We start from the raw sequence: 23,896 nt of genomic DNA on the forward strand, positions 1-23,896 counted from the left end.
TATCACATTATAGTTATTGCAGATATCTCAAAATAGCCTTTATACTCATCACTACTTCAAAATTATGATAGTCACTAGACCTACCACTAGAACTTATAGACAGCATTATGCTTAAAAAAGCACATATGTTAATTATCAAATATTTAAAAAACATTTTTAATAACTATATATCAAAATAATTGCTTCCTTTATAGTCCTATGTCTTTTATTTTATTGATTTAAAAATATTATTCTGGGGGCTTCCCTGGTGGCGCAGTGGTTGAGAGTCCGCCTGCCGATGCAGGGGACACGGGTTCGTGCCCCAGTCCGGGAAGATCCCACATGCCACGGAGCAGCTGGGCCCGTGGGCCGTGGCCGCTGGGCCTGCGCGTCCGGAGCCTGTGCTCCACGGCGGGAGAGGCCACAACAGTGAGAGGCCCGTGTACCGCAAAAAAAAAATAAAAAAAAATAAAAAAATTAAAAATATTATTCTGAGAAGGGGTTCATAGGCCTCACCAAACTGCCATTGGGAGTTATGACACCACAAAAATTAAGAATCCCTCCTGACTAAATCAGGTAGTATGCTTCAGAGGATGAGCCAAAAGGGCAGAATTTTAAGAAGCAGGGCACTGGCCTGGTCTCGGCTCCGGTCATCTCTCCCTGCTATTTCTAACACAATTCTTGTATGCCCAGAGTAGGAGGGAGAGAATAAAAGTTTACTGAAGTTTTTTTTTTTTTTAAATCAAAGTGAATGTCACTCTGGCTATGATTTTCATTGTTCCTTATATTCTCTCTCGTTTATTAAGAGTTAACTCAAGAATTCTCTAGATCAATCTTGAACCACATGCTTAGGAAACCATACCTCTAAAAGCAATTTCTCAGTTAAAACATCTAAAATTATTAAGTGATAAAAATTTGACCTTATTAAAAAATAGATTAGGGGCTCCCAAAAGGATTTCCTTTTTGAATTATTGCCCTTTTTTTTTTTTTTTTTGCGGTACGCGGGCCTCTCACTGCTGTGGCCTCTCCCGTTGCGGAGCACAGGCTCCAGACGTGCAGGCTCAGTGGCCATGGCTCACAGGCCCAGCCACTCCGCGGCATGCGGGATCTTCCCGGACCGGGGCACGAACCCGTGTCCCCTGCATCGGCAGGCAGACTCTCAACCATCTGCGCCACCAGGGAAGCCCTGAATTACTGCCCATTTAAAAATCTAGCTCTCCCATTTGTTAATACCCTTCGTGGGTCCTCCTTTGTTCTTTGCTCTTACCTATGACTAAGGTTATGGCAAAGAGCCACTCAATTTAGGGAACATTCACTCTGGTTGTAGGGTAAATAATGATAATTATCAATAAACATGTAGATATTCACCATCTCCAAGAAAACTGAGGGCTGATATTATTCAAAATGGGGGCTAAAGAATTTGAGTTACAGTGGATCAGGAAGGCATTTTATATGCCTTGGGAGAAGATTTGAATAGCAACACAATAAAGTTCAGAGTCTTATTTGCTCAAGTAAGTGAATCAGGACAGCTTCTTGGCATAAATGGGAGAGGGAAAGTATTATGTGCTAATTTGTACCCTATCTATAGACCAAGATGATTTAGATTTGCCCTATCCAATACGGCAGCCACTAGCCGCGTGTGGCTACTGAGCGCTTGAAATGCGGCTAGTCTAAACTGAGATGTACTGTACTAAGTCAAAGATATAGTACAAAAAAAGAAAAAGAGAATGTAAAATATCTCATTAATTTTATTTTGATTATATGTTGAAATGACAATATTTTGAATACACTGGGTCAAATAAAATATATTATTAAAATTAATGTCACTTGTTTATTTTTGATTTTTAATGTTTCTACTAGAACATTTAAAATTAGATATGTAGCTTGCATTTTGTGATTTGCAATATATTTCTTTTGGACAGCTCCGACCTAGATAACATGCTCGAAGATCTAATGGGAATTTTAATCATGTGCCAAACTTGATTCTTTTTTTTTTTTAAATTTATTTTTTTGGCCATGCCACGTGGCTTGTGGGATCTTAGTTCCCCAACCAGGGATTGAACCCAGGCCCTCAGCAGTGAAAGTGTGGAGTCCTAACCACTGGACCGCCACGGAATTCCCCAAACTTGATTTTTTCCCCACACACACATTTTTTCTAAATACAGTTTATACTATATGGCAGTGGTTCTCAACAAGGGGCAACTCTGCCCCCGACATTTGGCAATGTTTGGAGAAATATTTGCTTGTCACAACTTGGGGGATGTTACCGAACTCTAGAGGGTTGAGGCCTGGGATGCTGATATATATCCTATAATGCACTGGCCAGGTCTCCAAAACAAAAAATTATCTGACCCAAAATGTCATTTGTGTCTCTGCTGAGAAACCCTGCTACAAGATAACAGGGAAAGAAAGAAACAAACAAACCAAAAAAAGGGCTGTTTTTTAGTTTCTCTTGCCAAACTGCCAACACATGTTTTTGGATCTGAAACTTGGAAGGAAAAAAACACAGGCAGAAAACTCCCAACCTCATTTCATAAAATGGCTGACGTACTACTGATCTGCAAATACTTAGGATAGGGAAATTAGGAAGATGGAGACAGAAGGTACTGTATGTAATTGGGAGAAAAGACTAAATGGAATTCTCATGCACTGCCTTGTTAGTAGCAAGGAGGTAACAGAAAAAGCAAATCAAAACAATTTTGGCTACTTCTGAATTTTACTCCCCAATGGAGGGAAAAAAAAATCAAGAAAGGAAATCTTCTTAGTTTAAGAAATGTTAAGAAGCATAAAATGGAATATCAGGACTATGAGGAAGTCAATCTGAAAAGTGGTATTAGTATTAGGATGGGCAGTGAAAGTACAGTTTTGATAAAAAGTTTCCATTTCTAGGAAGTTTCATTCTCACCCATCCTGCTGTGATGAGAAACTGGAACCCTGGGACTTCCCTGGTGGTGCAGTGGTTAAGAGTCCGCCTGCCAATGCAGGGGACACAGGTTCGATCCTTGGTCCGGGAAGATCCCACATGCCGCGGAGCAACTAAGCCTGTGCGTCACAACTTCTGAGGCTGTGCTCTAGAGCCCGCAGGTCGCAACTACTGAGCCGGTGCACCACAACTACTGAAGCCCACGTGCCTAGAGCCCGTGCTCACAACAAGAGATGCCACCGCAATGAGAAGCACACACACCGCAATGAAGAGTAGCCCCCGCTCGCCACAACCAGAGAGAAAAGTCCGCGCGCGGCAATGAAGACCCAATGCAGCCAAAATAAATAAATAAATAATAAATTAATTAATGAAAAAAAGAAAAGAAACTGGAATCCTACCTACTAGCAAACTGACAAAATAAGCAAAGCCAAATAAAGTTAGGAATGGCTTGAAGAACAAGCATGGTGTGAACTGGAAATCAGGAATACATGTCAGTGAATGAAGCCTTAAATTTTTTTAAAAATTTATTTTATTTATTTATTTTTGGCTGTGTTGGGTCTTCGTTGCTGTGTACAGGCTTTCTCTAGTTGTGGCAAGTGGGGGCTACTCTTCGTGCCGTGCGCGGGCTTCTCTCACTGCGGTGGCTTCTCTTGTTGCGGAGCACGGGCTCTAGGCGTGCGGGCTTCAGTAGTTGTGGCTCATGGGCTCTAGAGCGCAGGCTCAATAGTTGTGCTGCACAGGCTTAGCTGCTCTGCGGCATGTGTGATCTTCCCGGACCAGGGCTCGAACCCGTGTCCCTTGCATTGGCAGGTGGATTCTTAACCACTGCACCACCAGGGAAGTCCCTGAAGCCTTAAATTTTTTAATTTTTAAAAAGTTGATGTATAATGTATACAAACTGTAAAAAATCTCAAGTATACAGCTCAATGAATTTTTATATAAGTACATGCTGGTGTAATTACAACCCAGATCGAGAGATTAAATATCTCGGGCACCCCAGAAGGCCCCCTCATACCCCACTTTTCTTAAGCTTTTAAATGAAATAATTATATAAAACACTTAGTACCTGGCATACAGCATGTATTCAGTTAGTTCTCTCCTCTTTCCCTTTTTAAATCTCAAGGCAGACCGGTATTGTAGTAAAAATTAGTTTTTCTTTGTAGAATAATTCTAAATAAGTCAGTGCTTAGAGTTCTTTTCCTAATCCCGTTAAGACTAGTCTCCCAGAAGCTTTCTGAAACAGCAACACTAAACAGAATTGAAGAGAAGGCTCAGGGCAAATGAGAGCTCAGGCCAAACTAAAGCTAAATGTTTGTCTTTTGACTCTGAGCCAAGCACAAGCATATGGGCATCAGAAATGTAGTAGTTTCAAGTAAATCCTTGGTAAAGTTTTGTGACTAATGAAATTTCTGTGCAGTATGCACTCAACCCCTAGCCAAATTCATTCCTGAAATGTTGTTTTTGGCCACCACAGCTCCAGTTTCCATGTGGATTTGTCTCACATTTAAAAATGCTCTTATATCCTGACCTATGATTAATTCACGTCCCTTTCCTTGTTTTAGAAGAGTAGGCTGGGGGAAGGAGACAAATCAGAACTCTTTAGTTATTAGGAAATGAGCCCTGAATGCCTAAACTATCAGGCAACTGAGTTTATATTTATGATAGTCTGAAAGTCACTTACGCTGAAACCTAACTACTCTCTTCTCCAAACTTTGTGGGTCTGGCAGCGCTTCATGGACAGAATAGCTTTCTTTTATTACAGTATCTACACTTGGGCATATTCTGATGAAAGAAAATAGTTTGAAAAAGCGGGAGAAAACTGAGAACTATAGGTAGAAAGCTATAGAATACAGTGATCTTGGTGCTGAGTAGGGTGGCAAGAATAGCTGACCTTTTTTTGAACACTATTTAATCACTTCAGCTGATCACATATCCTGAAAGAAGAAACTGGGAGATCAGCAACAGTCTTAATAAGGCTTCTCACCCTCACTGCAGAGCTTCTATTCCCAATGCATCATTTATATTTGGGAAAGTGGGGAAAGGGAGAAGGGAAGGGACTAAATACACATACCTCAATCCAACATAACTTTCGTTTGTACCTTAGTCAATCTTAGGCTCCTGCTTTCTACTTCAAGATGCTGCTGTTTACGAAATGAGTCACACATCCTGCTTTGAATGCTTCATGGCTCTTGAATGAATCATTTCAAAGTACAGGATTGTTCAACAAATAAATACAACCACAGCAGCAGCAGCTCATAGGCTGCATGTGTGAGCAAGGTAATTTACAGAGGAAAAATAAGAACAGGAAACTTCTTCTCAAAATATTCTAAGAGAAAATGTTGTCAGGGGAATGAAGGAGTATAAACTAAAGGGAGGGGGAAAACCCCACCAAATTGTACCTAAGGTAAATTTCTTTGTCTGTGGATTGAGGAATTTTCTGCTTGGGGAAGGCTGTTTGAGTGTCTTAGAAGACTCTGGCAGCTGACTAAATCAGTCCCTTGTAAAAAGAAGGAATTTTGAGAGGAGAGACATTATTTGATAGTTGTTCTAGCAGAGAAGCCATCTGATAGAATATATGCCCCTCAAGGGCAAGAATCCTCATATGTTTGCTCGTGGAAGTATTCCAAGCACTTAGAACAGTACCTGCACATAGTGGGTGCTTAATAAACAGCTGTTGAATAAATGCCAACTAGCATATCTCATTAAAGGGCTACAAAGCATCCCCAACTTATAAAACTCTTATCCATGTGTACAATGGTAGGAGTATTTTCATCATCAACATTCAAAAGGAGAGTTGATATTGTAAACACCAGCTCTTTCCTATGGAACTAAAGGCTGGGCCCAGTGGGGACCAAGAATACCCTAATGGGAGGAGCTCAGAATAAGAAACAAATAGAATTTCAAAAATTAAGACAACAGGAAAAGATCAAAATGGCAGCAAAGGGGATTTAAATCATTGGGAAGAATTTCTTGACTCAGAGGGTAGGGGGGGCTGAAATCATTTCCAAAGGAGATTTTAAAGCAATGTAAAATCTATTAGTTTTCTGGTCCTCTTGTATTTTTTGTAAATGATTTTTTAAAAATAATTTAATATTTTATTTATTTTTGGCTGCGTTGGGTCTTTGTTGCTGCGTGCGGGCTTTCTCTAGTTGTGGCGAGCGGGGGCTACTTTTCATGAGGTGCGCAGGCTTCTCATTGCAGTGGCTTCTCCTGTGGCAGAGCACGGGCTCTAGGCGTGTGGGCTTCAGTAGTTGCAGCACACAGGCTCAGTAGTTGTGGCTTGTGGACTCTAGAGCGCAGGCTCAGTAGTTGTGCTGCACAGGCTTAGTTGCTCCGTGGCATGTGGGATCTTCCCAGACCAGGGCTTGAACCTGTGTCCTCTGCACTGGCAGGTAGTTCTTAGCCACTGCGCCACCAGGGAAGTCCCTGGTCCTCTTGTATTTTTATAACTTTATTTTCTCCTATTTTTCCACTAACACTTTCTATCCAGGTCAGTCTCTACTGATCTGCAAAATCCACCTGTTTTCAATTTTGTGCTTCCACACAATCGCCCTATTCTCAGACATGCCTTCCTCTCTCCCCTCAGTTTATCCAAGTACTACAACTTTCCAAGGTCCAGCTGAAATCCAATTGCTTTTTGAAAGCTTCTCTAATTTTCAGTAGTCTATCTTTCCTGAACTTGTATGGTACTCTGAACAATCTGCACCATATAATTTAGAATTCTAGTCTACATGGTCTCACTATAAAGGATATAGTTTTATCCTTTAAACTATAAACTACCAGAGGGTTAAAAATGTATCCTACACTTACTCCTTTTTTTCTTTTTTTTATGGCCATGACATGTGGCTTTTGTAATCTTAGTTCCCCAACCAGGGATTGAATCCGGCCCCGGCAGTAATACCGCCGAGTCCTAACCACTGGACCGCCAAGGAGTTCCCCTACACTTATTCCTTACCTTCCCCACCAACCCCATGTTGGGGCTTAACCCCGTGGAGAGCACACAATAGGCGCTCAATAAATTCCTTTTTAAGTGATTAGGTCAAGTTTTATATAGTGGTATGAGAAAAACTGTTGAAAAGCTTTATCACCTTTAGATTCTAAGACCTTTAACAGGGCACACTTTCAGAATGATCTGATCCCTTTCCATCTCCACTTCCAAAGTATATTTCATCATGCAAATAAGTGAGAATCAGTGTATCCTTCCCACTGTTTTGTTAGACACCAGATTCCCTTTATTACAGAAAGGCACTTAGGACACTTTCAGTACACTGGAGTTATACTGCTGTTGTATGAAAGGATACCGGTGCCATGTCTTGTGAGTCAATTTACTTTCTTTGGGTATCTGAGTCCATTGCTGAACTTTATTACCAACTAAAATGCTCTGTGCAAAAAATGTCAATTCATCAACAGCAACCTTTTCCTTCTTCACTCCCCAAACCACTAGTGGTAATTTTAACCACATCCTTTTAAGCATTTTCTTTTAGGATCTCAATTACTTGAATTTTACTGGGCAGAATATCAGCATCCCACAGGAGTCAAGCCATGTCAAGAACTGGATTCCTCTGTTTACAAAGTTTACCCTGGAGAATCTGACAAGAGGAAAAGGTATATTACAATCAAATCAACAAACCAGTTGGGGGTTGGGGAGTGGAAAAATGATATTCAAACCCACAGTCAACACTGAATTGCTGGATCTTCACTGTTAGGATCTGGGATTAACATTAATGCATTATTCCATAACATACAGACCAATGATGCAACTATTCCTCTAAGCAGCAGAAGTTTTTACCACTCAGCCACACCCAATCACTCATTTTATTTTTGTTCCTGTTCCCTCCTCCTGTTTATGACAAATGTGAAAAATCATGAGTCCCATGGGTGGTATCTTTTGCCTAATAAATCACAGCAGAAAGGAAACAAGCTCCAAAGGTCATACAGGCCAACTCCAACCAGGGATTGGGCAGTGTAGAAAAGAGGGTGGCAAATATAATTTCTTGTCAGTTTAACTGAGGAAAAATAGGTATTTTAGTTTTATTTTATTTATGAATCTTGTTTATTATGGGATTGAAAAATATAATTTTACTTCAGGTTTCATTGTACTTAGAAAGTCCTGGTCACCTCAACTTCCATGGGATTCCCTAGTATCACAGGAAAGCAGTAAGTATAAATCTTTTCTGCTCCTCCTCTTGCTCTCTTTTTATTTTTTTATTGTGGTAAAATATACATAACACAAAATTTACCATATAAACCGTTTTAAATGTACAGTTCAGTGGTATTAAATACATTCATATTGTTGGCAACCATCACCACCATCCATCCCCCATAACTCTTTTTCTTTTTTTAATTTATTTTTTGGCTGTGTTGGGTCTTCATTGCTGCGTGCGGGCTTTCTCTAGTTGTGGCGAGCGGAGGCTACTCTTCGTTGCAGTGCGTGGGCTTCTCACTGCGGTGGCTTCTCTTGTTGCGGAGCACGGGCTCTAGGTGCGTGGGCTTCAGTAGTTGTGGCACGTGGGCTCAGTAGTTGTGGCTTGCAGGCTCTAAAGCGTAGGCTCTGAAGCATAGGCTCAATAGTTGTGGCACACGGGCTTAGCTGCTCCGAGGCATATGGAATCTTGCCGGACCAGGGCTCGAACCCATGTTCCCTGCATTGGCAGGCAGATTCTCAACCACTGCACCACCAGGGAAGTCTCCAACTCTATTTTGTAGAACTGAAACTCTATACCCATTAGACAATAACTCCCCATTCTCCCCTCCCCCCATTCCCTGGCACCACCATTATACTTTCTGTCCTTATGATTCTGACTACTCTAAGCACCTCATATGAGTGAAATCATACAGTATTTGTCTTTTTGTGACTTATTTCACTCAGCACATCTTCAAGGTTCCTCCACGTTGTAGCATATTGCAGAATTTCCTTCTTTTTAAGGCTGCATGATAGCCCACTGTATGTATATTCCACATTTTTTTGTCCATTTATCAGTAGATGGACACTTGGTTTGCTTTTGCATTTTAGATATTGTGAATAATGCTATGAATACAGTTGTACAAATATCTCTGCTTTCAGTTCTTTTGGGTATATACCCAAAAGTGGAATTGCTGGATCATATAGTAACCCTATTTTTAATTTTTTGAGGAACTGTCATACTGTTTTCCTCATTGGCTGTACCATCTTACATTCCCACCAACAGGGCAGAAGAGTTCCAATTTCTCCATATTCTTGCCAACACTAGTTATCATCTGTTTTTCTTTTTTTAAGTAACCATTCTAATGGGTGTGAAGTAGTACTGTAGTTTTGATTTGCATTTCCCTAATGATGAGTGATATTGAGCATTTTTTCATGTGCTGGTTGGCTACTTGTATATCTTCTTTGGAGAAATGTCTATTCAACGTTTTCGCCTATTTTTTTTTTAATTAATTATTTATTTATTTATGGCTGTGTTGGGTCTGCGTTGCTGTGCATGAGCTTTATTTAGTTGCGTCAAGCAGGGGCTACTCTTCATTGCAGTGTGCAGGCTTCTCATTGCAGTGGCTTTTCTTGTTGTAGAGCGTGGGCTTCAGTAGTTGTGGCATGCGGGCTCAGAAGTTGTGGCTCGTGGGCTCTAGAATGCAGGCTCAGTTGCTGTGGCGCACGGGCTTAGTTGCTCCACGGCATGTGGGATCTTGCTGGACCAGGGCTCAAACCCATGTACGCTGCATGGCAGGCGGATTCTTAACCACTGCGCCACCAGGGAAGTCCCTCGCCTATTTTTTTATCAGGTTGTTTTTTTGCTGTTGCTGAGTTTTAGAAATTCTCTAAACATTCTGGGTATTAATCCTGTATCCAATATATGACTTGCAAACATTTTCTCCCATTCCTTGGTTGCCTTTTTACTCTGTGGACATTGTCTTTAAATGTACAAAAATGTTTTAATTTTAATAAAATCCGACCTATTTTTTTCTCTTACTTGCTCCTCTGGTGTCATATCCAAGAAATCACTCTCAAATCCAATATCATGAAGCTTTTGTCCTATTTTTCTTCTAAGAGTCTTATACATAGTTGATACATCTTCTTACTGCACTGAAACTTTTATTAGTATATAATGTCCTTCTTTGTCTCTTGTAACCTATTTTGATCTAAAATCTATTTATTCTGGTGTTAGTAGAGCCACCACTCTGCTCTTTTGGATACTATTTGCATGGAGCATCTTTTTTCATCCATTCACTTTAAAAAAATATTTATTTATTTATTTATTTTTATTTTGGCTGCACTGAGTCTTAGTTGCAGCATGTGGGATCTTTGTCGCAGCACATGGACTTCTTAGTTGTGGCATGTGAACTCTTAGTTGTGGACTTCTTAGTTGTGGCATGAGAACTCAGTTGTGGCATGCATGCAGCATCTAGTTCCCTGACCAGGGATTGAATCTGGGCCCCCTGCATTGGGAGCACAGAGTCTTACCCACTGGACCACCAGGGAAGTTCCCATCCATTCACTTGCAACCTGTTTGTGTCTTTGGGTCTCAAGTAAGTCTCTTGTAGACAGCATACAGTTGGATCATATAGGGTATTTTGTTTTGTTTTGTTTTTATTAAAGTGTAGTTGATTTACAATATTGCATTAGTTTCTGGTGTACAGCAAAGTGATTCAGTTATACATATATATTTTTTCACATTATTTTCAATGATAGGTTATTATAAGATATTGAATATTGTTTCCTGTGTTATACAGTAAATCCTTATTGCTTATCTATTTTATATATAGTAGTGTGTATCTGTTAATCCCATACTCCTAATTTATGCCTCCATTTCCTTTGGTAACCATAAGTTTATTTTCTAGGTCTGTGAGTCTGTTTTATAAAGATTCATTTGCATTACTTTTTAGATTCCACATATAACTGATATCATATAATATTTGTCTTTCTCTGTCTGGCTTATTTCACTTGGCATGATGTTCTCTAGGTTCATCCATGTTGCTGCAAATGGCAATACTGCATTCTTTTTTGGATCAAGTGTTTTTATCCATTCTGTCAATCTGTCTTTTGAGTGGAGAGTTTAATCCATTTACATTTGAAGTAATTACTAATAAGGAGGAACTTACTTCTGTCATTGTGCTGTTTGTCTTCCATATGTCTTATAGCTTTGTTGCCCCTCATTTCTTGCATTACTGTCTTCTTTTGTGTTGAGTTTTTGTAGTGAAAAGTCTAAATTTCTTTCTCATTTCCTTTTGTGTATATTCTACAACTATTTTCTTTGTGCTTACCATGGGGATTACATTTAATATATTAAAGTTTTAATACTCTAATTTGAATGTATACCATCTTAACTTCAGTAACATACAAAAACTCCGCTCCTTTACAGTTCTGTGCCTACCCCTTTCAGCTGCTGATGTCACAAAATTACAACTTTATACATTGCGGACCCCAAAACATAAATAATTTTTTAAATGCATTAATCTCTTAAATTACATGAAAAACAATATTTGAAGTGACAAACCAAAGTTACAGTAATACTAGCTTTTACAATATAAATATTTTTCCTTAAATGTATTACTGTCTTAAATCATGTAGGAAACAAAAAGTACAATTACAAGTCATTCATTCTTACAGTAATAATATTAGCTTTATAATTGCCCATGTATTTACCTTTCTTGAGATTATTTTTCCCCACAGCTTTGAGTTACTGTCTAGTATACTTTCATTTCACTTTTCAAGACTCCCTTCAGCATTTCTTGCAGGGCAGGTCTAGCAGTCACGAACTCCCTCAGCTTTTACCTCTCTGGGAATGTCTTAATTTCTCTCTCACTTTTGAAGGGCAGCTTTGCTGGATATAGGATTCTTGGTTGACAGTTTTTTTTTTTTAGCACTTTGCATATGTTTGGTCAACTGTTTTCTGGCCTCCAAAGTTTCTGATCAGAAGTCTACTTATAATCTTATTGATGATTCCTTGTATGTGATGATTCACTTCTCTCTTGGTGCTCTGAAGATTCTTTCTTTGTTTTTGGCCTTTGGAAGTTTGTTATAATGTGTTTTGATGTGGGTCTCTGAGTTCTTCTTCCTTGGAATTTGAGGGGTTTTTAAAAATTTTTTTTAAGTCTTTATTGAATGTGTTATAATATTGCTTCTGTTTTGGGTTTTTTGGCCCTGAGGCATGTGGGATCTTAGCTCCCCGACCAGGGATCGAACCCACACCCTCTGCATTGAAAGGCAAAGTCTTAACCACTGGACCACCAGGGAAGGCCCCAGGAGTATGAGCTTTCTGGATGTTTATAGTTATGTCTTTCACCAAATTTGGGAATTGTTCAGACATTATTTCCTCAATTTTTCTCTCTGCCCCTTCTTCTCTCTTTCTCTATTCCCTCCCTGCCTCCTTCCCTGTACTTCTGGAACTCCAACAATGCATATATTTGTCTGCCTGATGGTATCCCACAGGTCCCTCAGGCTTTGCTTGCTTCTTGTCAGTATTCACTTTCTGTTCTTCACACTTAATAATTTCCAAATGCCTATTTTCTTTTCTTTTCTTTTTGTTTTTTTTTTGGCCTCGCTGCACGGCTTGCGGGGTCTTACTTCCCCAACCAGGGATCAAACCTGGGCCCTGGCAGTGAAAGGACTGAGTCCTAACCACTGGACTGCCAGGGAATTCCCCAAACTCCTATTTTCAAGTTCACTGATTCTTTCTTCTGCCTGCTCAAATCTGCCTTTGAATCCCTCTAGTGAATTTATCATTTCAGTAAATGAATTTTCAGCTCCAGAATTTCTTTTTAGGTTTTCTATCTCTTTATTGATATTTACGTTTTGTTCATACATTGTTTTCTTGACTTTCTCTACATCTTCCTTTAGTTCTTTGAGATTTAAGACAGGTGTTTTAAAGTCTTTGTCTAGCAAATCTGTCATGAGGCCTTTCTCAGGGACAGTTTATGTTGATTTTTTTTTTTTTTTTGCGGTATGCGGGCCTCTCACTGCCGTGGCCTCTCCTGTTGTGGAGCACAGGCTCCGGACGCACAGGCTCAGCGGCCATGGCTCATGGGCCCAGCCGCTCCGCGGCATGTGGGATCTTCCCGGACTGGGGCATGAACCCGTGTCCCCTGCATCGGCAGGCGGACTCTCAACCACTGCGCCACCAGGGAAGCCCCATTTTTTTTTTATCCTTTGAATGGGCCATACTTTGCTGTTGCTTTGTACGCCTTGTGGTTTTTTGTTGAACACCAGTCATTTCAATCTAATAAAACAACTCTGGAAATCAGTTTCTTTCCCCCTTCTGCAGAATTTGCTGATTTTTGATATTGTTTTTGTTTTTATGATTGTTGTAGGGTCTCTGTGCCAAGGATCAGCATGAGGTGTAAATTTAATGCCTTCTTAGGTCTTTTCTGACACTTTCCCTAGGTATGCACAGTCACTTCCTAATTTTCCCCATATATGTGGCTGTTTTTGAATGTCCTTGACTTTAATGTCTGGCTTCCAAAAGGGGAAAAAAGTGAAAAATGAAGGGGAGAAAAAGGGCACAGGACCTTTAAATCCCCTAGAAGTCACTTCAGCCAGAGAAGGAGGGGCTTGTAACAATGTGAAGAGGTTCAACAAAATGGCTACCTGTCTATACCTCTGTGATCAGAAGCAACAATCAGCACCCAGAGCACAGATCTCTGCTACTTAGAGGAAAGGACCTTTTTGACCATCCTAGCTCCCCCACATGCTGTGTGCAAACTGCTCTAGGAACACATGCACAGATGCTTGGCACTGGCTGAGGGTGGGGTGATGGATAGCTGCTACTGTGCTGAGCTGAAATTGACTGAAATTAACCACAATTTACCCTCCAATTCTTCCCCTAGAAGTTGCAAGCCTTCAACAGACTCCAAATTTCCAAAATAGTTAACATCAGACAGATTCTGCCAGTGCAATTGGCTATGTGGGGAAACAGATTCTTGATCCTTTCTACTCTGCCACCTTCCCAGAATCCCTCTCTCTCTCTTTTTATTATTAAATTTATTTATTTATGGCTGCATTGGGTCTTCATTGCTGCACGCGGGCTTTCTCTAGTTGCAGCGAGCAGGGGCTACTCTTCGTTGTGGTGCACAGGCTTCTCGTTGCATTGGCTTCTCTTGTTGCGGAGCACAGGCTCTAGGCCTGCAGGCTTCAGTAGTTGTAGCACGCAGGCTCAGCAGTTGTGGCTCACAGGCTCTACAGCACAGGCTCAGTAGTTGTGGCACACGGGCTTAGCTGCTCTGCAGCATGTGGGATCTTCCCGGACCAGGGCTGGAAGCCGTGTCCCCTGTATCGGCAGGCGGACTCTCAACCGCTGCGCCAACAGGGAAGTCCTCCCTCTCTCTTTTTAATACTATTTTCGTGTGACTTTTTTCAGTAAGGCCATAAACTAAATTCTGTGTCCAGTGGCTTTAAAACTGGAAATCTGTATGGCTTATCAGGCCTCTCTGGTCCTGAAATGACTGTTGTCAATTAATGCCTTACATATTAGATTGCTTGGGGGAAGGTGGGGGTGGGAACAGAAATGTAAGAGGTTTGGGAAAGACACTATTAGTTTCTAAACCCAACCCTCATTCCCAACCCTTCTCCCTTGCTTGCCTCCCATTATAAAGGCTGAAAAGCCAGATACTCATTTTTCCAGTTTCCCATGCAGCTAAGATTAAAGCCACCACACAGTTCAGGCCAATGAGACACAGAAATCCACTGGGGACTGGGGCAGAAGACTGCACTTCTGGGAATGGCATTTGCTTCCTTACAAAAGGGAAAGCTAGAAGGAGAAAATTCCTGGTGCTACTCCTTTTTTCTTCCTCATCCTCTGACAGTGAGGCAACACACTTGAGACTAAAAGGTAAAATAGCTAAAAATGGCAGAAAAGAGAAGTAGGAAGTCCTCAATAACCTTGCTTAATTGCTTAGTCTTAATTCTTATTACAGGTGTTCTTGTTACAGGTGTTCTTGTTACAGGTGTTCATGAAGTTTTAAGCTACCGTTAGGTACTTGTAGCTGAAACCATTCCTAACCAGTACATGATGGTTTTCAGGATATAGATTTTTCCTCATTTTCTATGTAAGGAACGTGGATATGGAATATGCAATAAAATATCTCGTTCTATACCTTTAAGAATACTTATCAATTGGACCCTAATGTGGAATTCCATTTTCATTTTCACATAGTATACCAAATAAATTATTCTATCTCATCATCAATTTTTGCCTCAGGGCTCCTTAAAAACAATAGCTATATAGTGTCTGAGTTGGGAAGGACAAAACAGTAGGAGAGGCACCCTATCATGCTGCTCTTGAAACTGAAGTAGTTAAAGATCACTCTTCACTAAGGTATGGAGTTTCAGGCAGAAGGACATCTTTTCTCATTGCTGGCTGCCCCTCTCCCTCAGTACCTAATAGCTGGCTCTTTACTAAATGCCAGGGCACTCTTGGGAACTATGCTAAAGAATTAACAACAACAGATCCATTATCTTTCTTTAGCTGGTCGCTACTTACTTGGATGGATTAAATGCTCAACAAACTTTAAAGGACCAGTGCCTAGGAGCAGAGAAATCCCAGGGACAATTCAGCAGGGCTCGGTCCCCTGTCAGTTACATGGTTAATTGCTTTCTCCATAGCTCTTGCCTAATGGTAGACCTTTTAGTATTCTACTTTCCAGATGTAGCCACTTAGTTGGGGTACCATTAAAGTTCCCAAAGGGACAACTTTAGTTCTTAACAAAGCAAGGAAACTTCTTTTTGGGTCAAAATGATTATCACACAGTCCTATTAAGTTCTTGTTGAAATTACAGACTTATATTTTTCAATCTCATCTCTCTTCCCAAATTATTAAGATATAATGAGCCCTTGAAAAACATCAAGTACTTTTTTTGTTGTTTTGTTTGTTTGTTTAATTAATTAATTATTTTTTGGCTGCGTTGGGTCTCCGTTGCTGCACATGGGCTTTCTCTAGTCGTGGCAAGTGGGGGCTACTCTTCGTTGTGGTGCGCGGGCTTCTAATTGAGGTGGCTTCTCTTTTTGTGGAACACGGGCTCTAGGCGTGTGGGTTTCAGGAGTTGCAGCATGTTGGTCCTACAGCACAGGCTCAGCAGTTGTGGCTCACGGGTTCTAGAGCTCAGGCTCAGCAGTTGTGGCACATGGGCTTAGTTGCTCCGTGGCAAGTGGGATCTTCCTGGACCAGGGATTGAACCCCATGTCCCCTGCATTGGCAGGCAGATTCTTAACCACTGCTCCACCGGGGAAGTCCCAAAGAACATCAAATACTTTTATCGTCTAATTTCCTACACAGTAAGCGATGTCATCCCTGGATCTCACATATGGGTGGGAAGGACAAGCATGCATTGTGAACAGTGTGGACCATAACCATTAAAGTTAGGAAAATCTACTACACTGTGTTTTTCTCTTGGGCTGCTGAAAATTTCATTACGGAAAAAGAATATTCTAAACACTTCTTGATAATACAGGAGATTCTGAATGCTTTCAACAAACTGAGCAGAGCATATATGAGTCACAGTACAGAGCATACAATAACTAAAACCCTGCCTTGTAAGGGTGTATACAATTTACTACTGTAACAGTTAAGCCAAAAGAAAAATTAAAGCTGGGGAAGAGAGAGAGCGACGGAGAGAGAAAGACAGAGGGGACAGGAGAAGGAGAGAGAGATCTCGGTCTCCAAAACTGAGTGCTTAGATTGTTGGGGCAAGCTTGCAAGATTACACTCACTCACTCTAAAATAATTTCAAAATGCAGCAATACACTTTTGTTTTAAGCAAGCTATCAAATCTTAAGTGCCCAGAGCCTTAGGAACCATAGAAGAGGTTACAGGCTGATGAAGAAATGGGCAAAGACAAGACTCAAATGGTTTGGCAGTCTCTAGAATAAACCAGAAGCTTATACAGGGTATACTGATTCTGCCTTGTCACCTTAATTTAATGCAGAAAAAACTTCTTACCCTGATTTGTTGACATATTCGGCTGATTTATCTTTGTGTCTAACTTGGAAAGTTCTGAAATAAAACCAGGCAAATGGCAAACTCATTAAATTTGGATGTTTGCTTTTTAGCCATTAGAGATATATTTTAGAATGTTGGCCACTGAATAGAAGTCTATAATAAAAGAACACAGGCAGGCAGGGGAAAAGAATGGAATCTATGCTGCCTAACAGTAACACTTATCCACATGCTCCTTGACTTTCATAGTGATCTAATATAGCAACAACATCAAATACTGGGGAAACTGCCCTGGCTAACCTCTCCAGCCTCACCTCTTGCTGCTCTCCACCAAAATTTATGCTCCAGCAACATAAAGGTATCTGCAGTTTCTCTGAACATGCTATGCTGTTTCATTCTTTTGTATCTGCTGTTCTCTTATGTGTGGAATGTTCTTCTCCACCTTCTCTGTCTGGCAAATTTCTATTTACCTTTCAAAACTAATTAAAGCATCATTTCCTCCATGAAACCTTCCCTGATGTCTAATAGACCTCTCAATACTTGCAAATACTTATATTATTACATTTATCATATTACAAGCAATTACATTTTTATGTGTCTGCTTCCCCTATGAGACAATGAATCTGTTGATGTCTTATCCACCTTTCTGTCACAGTATCTAGCATGGTGTCTAGCACATTGCAGATATTCAAATATTTTTTTATTAAATTGAACCCACAAAAGCTAAAGAAGCTCTGAATGAATTGAGAAAATTATTCATGGACTAGTTTTTGGAAACGTGTCCCCAGGCTTACTCAAGTTTGGAGGTACCTGGAAAAATACACAATAGGAAATGCCTTGATTTTAACAATGGATCCTCTGTGTACACTAAGTCTCTCACTAGAGACATTTGTGAAAACCAATAGTCAATTTTTGATTGTTGTCTAAAATGATAAATTGATCCAGTTACATAGAACCCCCACTCCCCTACCTTCCTCCCATTATATCAGAATGGAGACAAACCAGCAGGTGGTAATGGGATCCTATTAACCGTCATATCACATTACAACAGGCCCATCTGTTAGGAGAAGAGAGGAGAGAAAGGATAAATATAAAAACCATCAAGCACACCGATAGGGGTCAGGGAAGATCTAAGTAGACTGTGGTACTCCTAGTCCTTCTTGGTAACAACTCACTATAGCAAACTGCTAATTTCAACCATAGTGTGGTAGGTCAATAACAGCTCCTATACTAGTTTGCTAGAGCTGACAAAGTACCACAACCCTGGGGTCTTAAACAACAGAAATTTATTGTCTCATAATTCTGGAGGCCAGAGTTTAAAATCAAGATGTCAGCAGGGCTGGTTCCCTCTGAAGGATGTGAAGGAGAATCTGTCCCATGTTTCTCTCCTAGCTTCTGGTGGTTTGCCAGCAATCTTTGGTCTTCCTTGGCTTGTGGCAGCATAACTCCAATCTTTATTCCCTGGGTGTACGTATGTGTCCTGTTTCCTCTTTTTATAAGGACACCAGTTATACTGGATTAGGGGCCTACCCTACTCCAGTATGACCTCATATCAACTAATTACATCTATGATCCTCTTTCCAAATAAGGTCACATTCTGAGGTACTTGGGACTAAGACTTCAACATGTAAATATGGGTGCACAATTCAACCCATAACAGTTCTCAAAGATATGCCCATGTTCTAATTCCTAGAACCTGTGAATGTTACCTTATATGATGACTAAATTAAGGGTTTTGAGATGAAGAGGTTATCCTAGACTATACAGTTGGGCCCTCAATGCCATCATAAGTACCCTTATAAGAGAGAGGCAAAGAAGAAGGTGATGTGAAGGCAGAATCAGAGATTGGAGTGATGTGGCCACAAGCCAAAAATTGTTGGAAGCCACCAGAAGCCGGAAGAGGTAAGGAAAGGATTCTCCTGAGAGCCTCCAGAGGGAGCATGGCTCTGCCTGCACCTTGATCCGGACTTCTGGCCTCCTGAACTGTGAGCGTAAGGAATATGGTAGATATTAAACCAACTATCAATAATCACTTTAAATGTCAATAGTCTAAATACACCAATTAAAAGAGATGATCAGAGTGGATCAAAAAACAAGACCCAACTATATGTTGTTTATAGGAAACACACTTTAAATATAAAGACATGTATAGAATAAAAGTAAGGGGATGCAAAAAGATATACCATGGTAACACTAATCAAAAGAAAGGGGAGGGCTTCCCTGGTGGCACAGTGGTTGAGAGTCCCCCTGCCAATGCAGGGGACACGGGTTCGTGCCCCGGTCCAGGAGGATCCCACATGCCGCGGAGCGGCTGGGCCCGTGAGCCATGGCCGCTGAGCCTGCGCGTCCGGAGCCTGTGCTCCGCAACGGGAGAGGCCACAGCAGTGATAGGCCCGCGTACCGCAAAAAAAAAAAAAAAAGGAAAGGGGAGTAGCTATTTCAGTAGTAATTTCAGACAGAGCAGTCTTCAGAGTAAGGAAAGTCAACAGGGATAAAAAAATATTACATAAAGATAAAGGGATAAATACTCCAAAAAGACAAATATATCCTTAATATACATGTGCCTAACAACAGAATGTCAAAATACATGAGACCAAAACTGATAGAACTGCTAGGAGAAATAGATGAATCCACTATTATAGTTGGAGACTTTGACATTCCTCTATCAGAAATGGACAGATCCAGCAGGCAGAAAATCAGTAAGGACATAGTTGAACTCAACAGCACCATCAATCAACTGAATATAATTGACATCTATAGAATACTTCATCCAAGAATAGCAGATTACACATTCTTCTCAAGTTCACATGGAAGGAACATTCACTGAGACAGACCTCACTTGAGGCCATATAACACACCTTAACAAATTTAAGAGAATGGAAATCATACAATGTCTGCTCTCAGATGACAATGGACATAAAAAGGAAAAGCAAATTAAAGCCAAAGTAAGCAGAAGAAAATTAATACTAAAAATCAGAACAGAAATCAATGAAATTAAAAACAGGAAATCAATAAAACCAAAACCTGATTCTTTGAAAAGATCAATAAAGTTGATAAACCTTTAGATAAGCTAACTAAGAAAAGAAAGAAAGGGAGTTCTCTGGTGGTCCAGTGGTAAAGAATCCACCTTACAGTGCAGGGGACGTGGGTTCAATCCCTGGTCAGGGAACTAAGATCCCACATGCCGTGGGGCAACTAAGCCTGTGCACCACAACTATTGAGCTCAGTGCCTCAACTAGAGAGCCTGCGTGACGCAAACTACAGAGCCTGCGTGGTGCAAACTACAGAGCCCATGCACTCTGAAACCCGCATGCCAGAACAGAGCTCACACGCTCTGGAGCCTGTGCGCCACGACAAGAGAAGAGAAAACCCGCACGCCACAACTAGAGAGAAGCCCATGCGCCACAACTAGAGAGAAGCCTGAGTGCTGCAGTGAAAGATCCTGCATGCCTCAACAAAGGTCCTGCATGCCGCAACTAAGACCCAACGCAGCCAAAAGAAAAAAAAATTAAGTACAACCTAATGAAATCTGGACATGTTATGAGACTACATGGTAGGGAGAAACCAGCTTTATAAGAATTGGGGAAGTCATGATAAAGGAAAATAAAGATAATATTAAAAAAAAAAGAAAAGAGAGAAGACACAAATTATTAGTATCAGATATGAAAGAGGGACACCACTCCAGATTACATGGATGTTAAAAGGATAATAAAGGACTATTATGAACAACTCTATGCCCACAAACTTGATAACCTAGATGAAATGGGCCAATTCCTTAAAAGACACAATCTGCTAAAACTCACAGAAGAAGAAATGGACAATCTGAATAGGTCTATATCTATTAAATAAATTGACTCAATAATTAACAACCTTCCAAAACAGAAAGGTCCAGATGGTCCACTGGTGAATTCTAGCAAACATTTAAGGAATAAATTATACCAATTCTCTACAATCTCCTCTAGAGTATAGAAGCAGAGAGAATATTTCCTAACTTATTCTGTGAGGCCAGCATTACTCTAATACCCAAACCAGAGAAAGACATTACAAGAAAAGATGACTACAGACCATTCTCTGTCATGAACATGGATGCAAAAATCCTCAACAAAATATTAGTAAATCAAATCCAACGATGTATAAAAAGAATTATAAACCACAACCAAGTGGGATTTATCTCAAGTATGCAAGCCTTGTTCAACATTCAAAAATTAATCAATGTAATCCATCACATCGGCAGGCTAAAGAAGAAAAATCACATGATCATATCAATAGGTAAAGAAAAAGCATCTGACAAAATCCTACACCCATTCATGATAAAAACTCTCAGCAAACTAAGAATATATGGGAACTTCATTAACTTGATAAAGAACACCTACAGAATACCTACAGTAAACATTATACTTAATGGTGAAAAACTCAAAGCTTTCCTGCTAAGATCAAGAACAAGGCAATGATGCCCCCCACTCTCACCACTCCTTTTCAGCACTGTACTGGATATCCTAGCTAATGAAATAAGATAAGAAAAGGAAATAAAAGTCATAAAGATTGGGAAGAAGAAAGAAAACTGTTCGCAGATGACATGACCATCTATGTAGAAAATCCGAAAGAAACAACAAAAAACTCCCAGAATAAACAATTACAGCAAAGTTGCTGGATACAAGGTTAATATACGAATGTCAACTGTTTTACTATATACCAGCAATAAGCAAGTGGAATTTGAAATTAAAAACACGATGCCATTTACATTAGTACCTCCGAAAATGAAATACTTAGGTGTAAATCTAACAAAATATGTAAAAGATCTACATGAGGAAAATTATAAAACTTTGATGAGAGAAATCAAAGAATAAATGGGTATTTATTGTCAAGATGTCATTTCTTCCCAACTTGATCTATAGATTTAATGCAATCCCAATCAAAATCCCAGCAAGTTATTGTGGATGTTAACAAACTGATTCTAAAGTTTATACGGAGAGGCAAAAGACCCAGAATAGCCAACACAATACTGAAGAAGAACAGTGTTGATAGACTGACACTACCCAACTCCAAGATATACTATAAAGCTATGGGTAATCAAGACAATGTAGTATTGGTGAAAGAACAGATTAAAAGATCAATGGGACAGAATAGAAAGTCCGGAAATAGACCCATATAAATATAGTCAACTGATATTTAACAAAGGAACAAAGGCACACATTCTTCTCAAGTGCACATGGAATATTCTCCAGGATAGACCACACGTTAGGCCACAAAACAAGTCTTAATAAATTTAATACTGAAATCATATCAAGCATCTTTTCTGACCACAGTGGTATGAAACTAGAAAACTGGAAAATTAACAAATATGTGGAAATGAGACATGCTACTGAACAACCAATGGGTTAAAAATGAAGAACTTGAAAGATACATAAAAAAATACCTTGAGACAAATGAAAATGGAAATGTAAGATACCAAAACTTATGGGATGTAGCAAAATCAGTTCTAAGAGGGAAGCTAAGAAAAATAAATACCTACCTCAAGAAACAAGAAAAATCTCAAATAAACAACTTAACTTTACAGTTCAAGGAACTGAAAAAGAAGAACAAACGAGGCCCTAAGTTAGGAGAAAGAAAGAAATAACAAAGATCAGACCAGAAATAAACGAATTAGAGGGATGTCCTTGGTGGCGCAGTGGTTACGAATCTGCCTGCCAATGCAGGGCACGCAGGTTCGAGCCCTGGTTTGGGAAGATCTCACATGCCGTGGAACAACTAAGCCCGTGCGCCACAACTACTGAGCCTGTGCTCTAGAGCCCACAAGCCACAACTACTGAGCCCATGTGCCTAGAGCCCGTGCACCACAACGAAAAGTAGCCCCCACTTGCCACAACCAGAGAAAGCCCACGTGCAGCAATGAAGACCCAATGCAGCCAAAAACAAACAAACAAATAAATAAATTTATATATATATATAAAAGAATTAGAGACTACAAAGACAATAGAAAAGATCATGAAACCAAGAGCTGGTTCTTTGAAAAGATAAACAAAATTGACAAACCACCAAGAAAAAGAGGACAAAAACAAAAAAAACAAGAAAAGCAAAAAACCAAAACAAACAAACAAACAAAACCCACAGGGCTTCCCTGGTGGCGCAGTGGTTGGGAGTCCGCCTGCCGATGCAGGGGACGCAGGTTCATGCCCCGGTCCAGGAGGATCCCACATGCCGCGGAGCAGCTGGGCCCATGAGCCGTGGCCGCTGGGCCTGCGTGTCCGGAGCCTGTGCTCTGCAGCGGGGGAGGCCGCAGCGTGAGAGGCCTGCATACTGCAAAAAAAAAAAAACCCCACAGAAATCACCAAGAAAAAGAGGACAAAAGCAAAAAAACAAGAAAAGCAAAAAACCAAAACAAAAAAACACCACAGAAATGAAAGAGACATTCCATTCCAACTGGTACCTCAGAAATACAAAGTATCATAAGAGACTACTACAAACAATTATAAGTCAACAAATTGGACAACCTAAAAGAAATGGATAAATTCCTAAAAACATACAACCTTCCAAGACCGAGTCATGAAGAAATAGAAATTATTAACAGACTGTTTACCAATAAGGAGACTGAATCAGTAATCAAAAACCTCCCAACAAACAAAAGTCCAGCACCAGATGGGTTCATTGGTGAATTCTACCAAACATTCAAAGAAGAATTAATACCAATCCTCAAACTTCCAAAAAATAAAAGAGGAGGGAATACTTCCAAACTCATTTTACAAGGCCAGCATTACCCTGATACCAAAACCAGTCAAGGACACCACAAGAAAAGAAAATTATGGGCCAATATCCCTGATAAACTTAGATGCAAAAATCCTGAACAAAATAGTAACAGAATTCAACAATACTTTAAAGAGATCATATACCATGATCAAGTGGGGTTTATTCCAGGGATGCAAGGATAGTTCAACACCCAAATCATTCAATGTGATACACCACATTTACCAAATGAAGGATAAAATGCGTCCAATGGGACTTCCCTGGTGGCACAGTGGTTAAGACTCCATGCTCCCAATGCAGGGGGCCTGGGTTCAATCCCTGGCCGGGGAACTAGATCCCACATGCATGCCGC

General features: G+C 40.2%; 1 protein-coding gene across 4 annotated transcripts in view; it reads right to left on the reverse strand.

Annotated features, from left to right (window-relative positions):
- LOC132433732 (cyclic AMP-dependent transcription factor ATF-7) overlaps positions 1 to 23,896 on the reverse strand; it is a 92,677-nt gene that overhangs the window by 31,903 nt on the left and 36,878 nt on the right. Inside the window, exon 1 of one of the 4 annotated variants that reach the window (XR_009521203.1) lies at positions 17,774 to 18,217. The exons of the other annotated variants lie outside the window; for them this stretch is intronic. The gene's annotated coding sequence lies outside the window, so the exon portion shown is untranslated. Of the gene's footprint in view, positions 1 to 17,773; positions 18,218 to 23,896 lie in introns of those variants that run through there. 4 annotated transcript variants of the gene reach the window in all.

This window comes from Delphinus delphis, chromosome 11, assembly GCF_949987515.2.
Source record: "Delphinus delphis chromosome 11, mDelDel1.2, whole genome shotgun sequence".
In the NCBI taxonomy this organism is placed as follows: domain Eukaryota; kingdom Metazoa; phylum Chordata; class Mammalia; order Artiodactyla; family Delphinidae; genus Delphinus; species Delphinus delphis.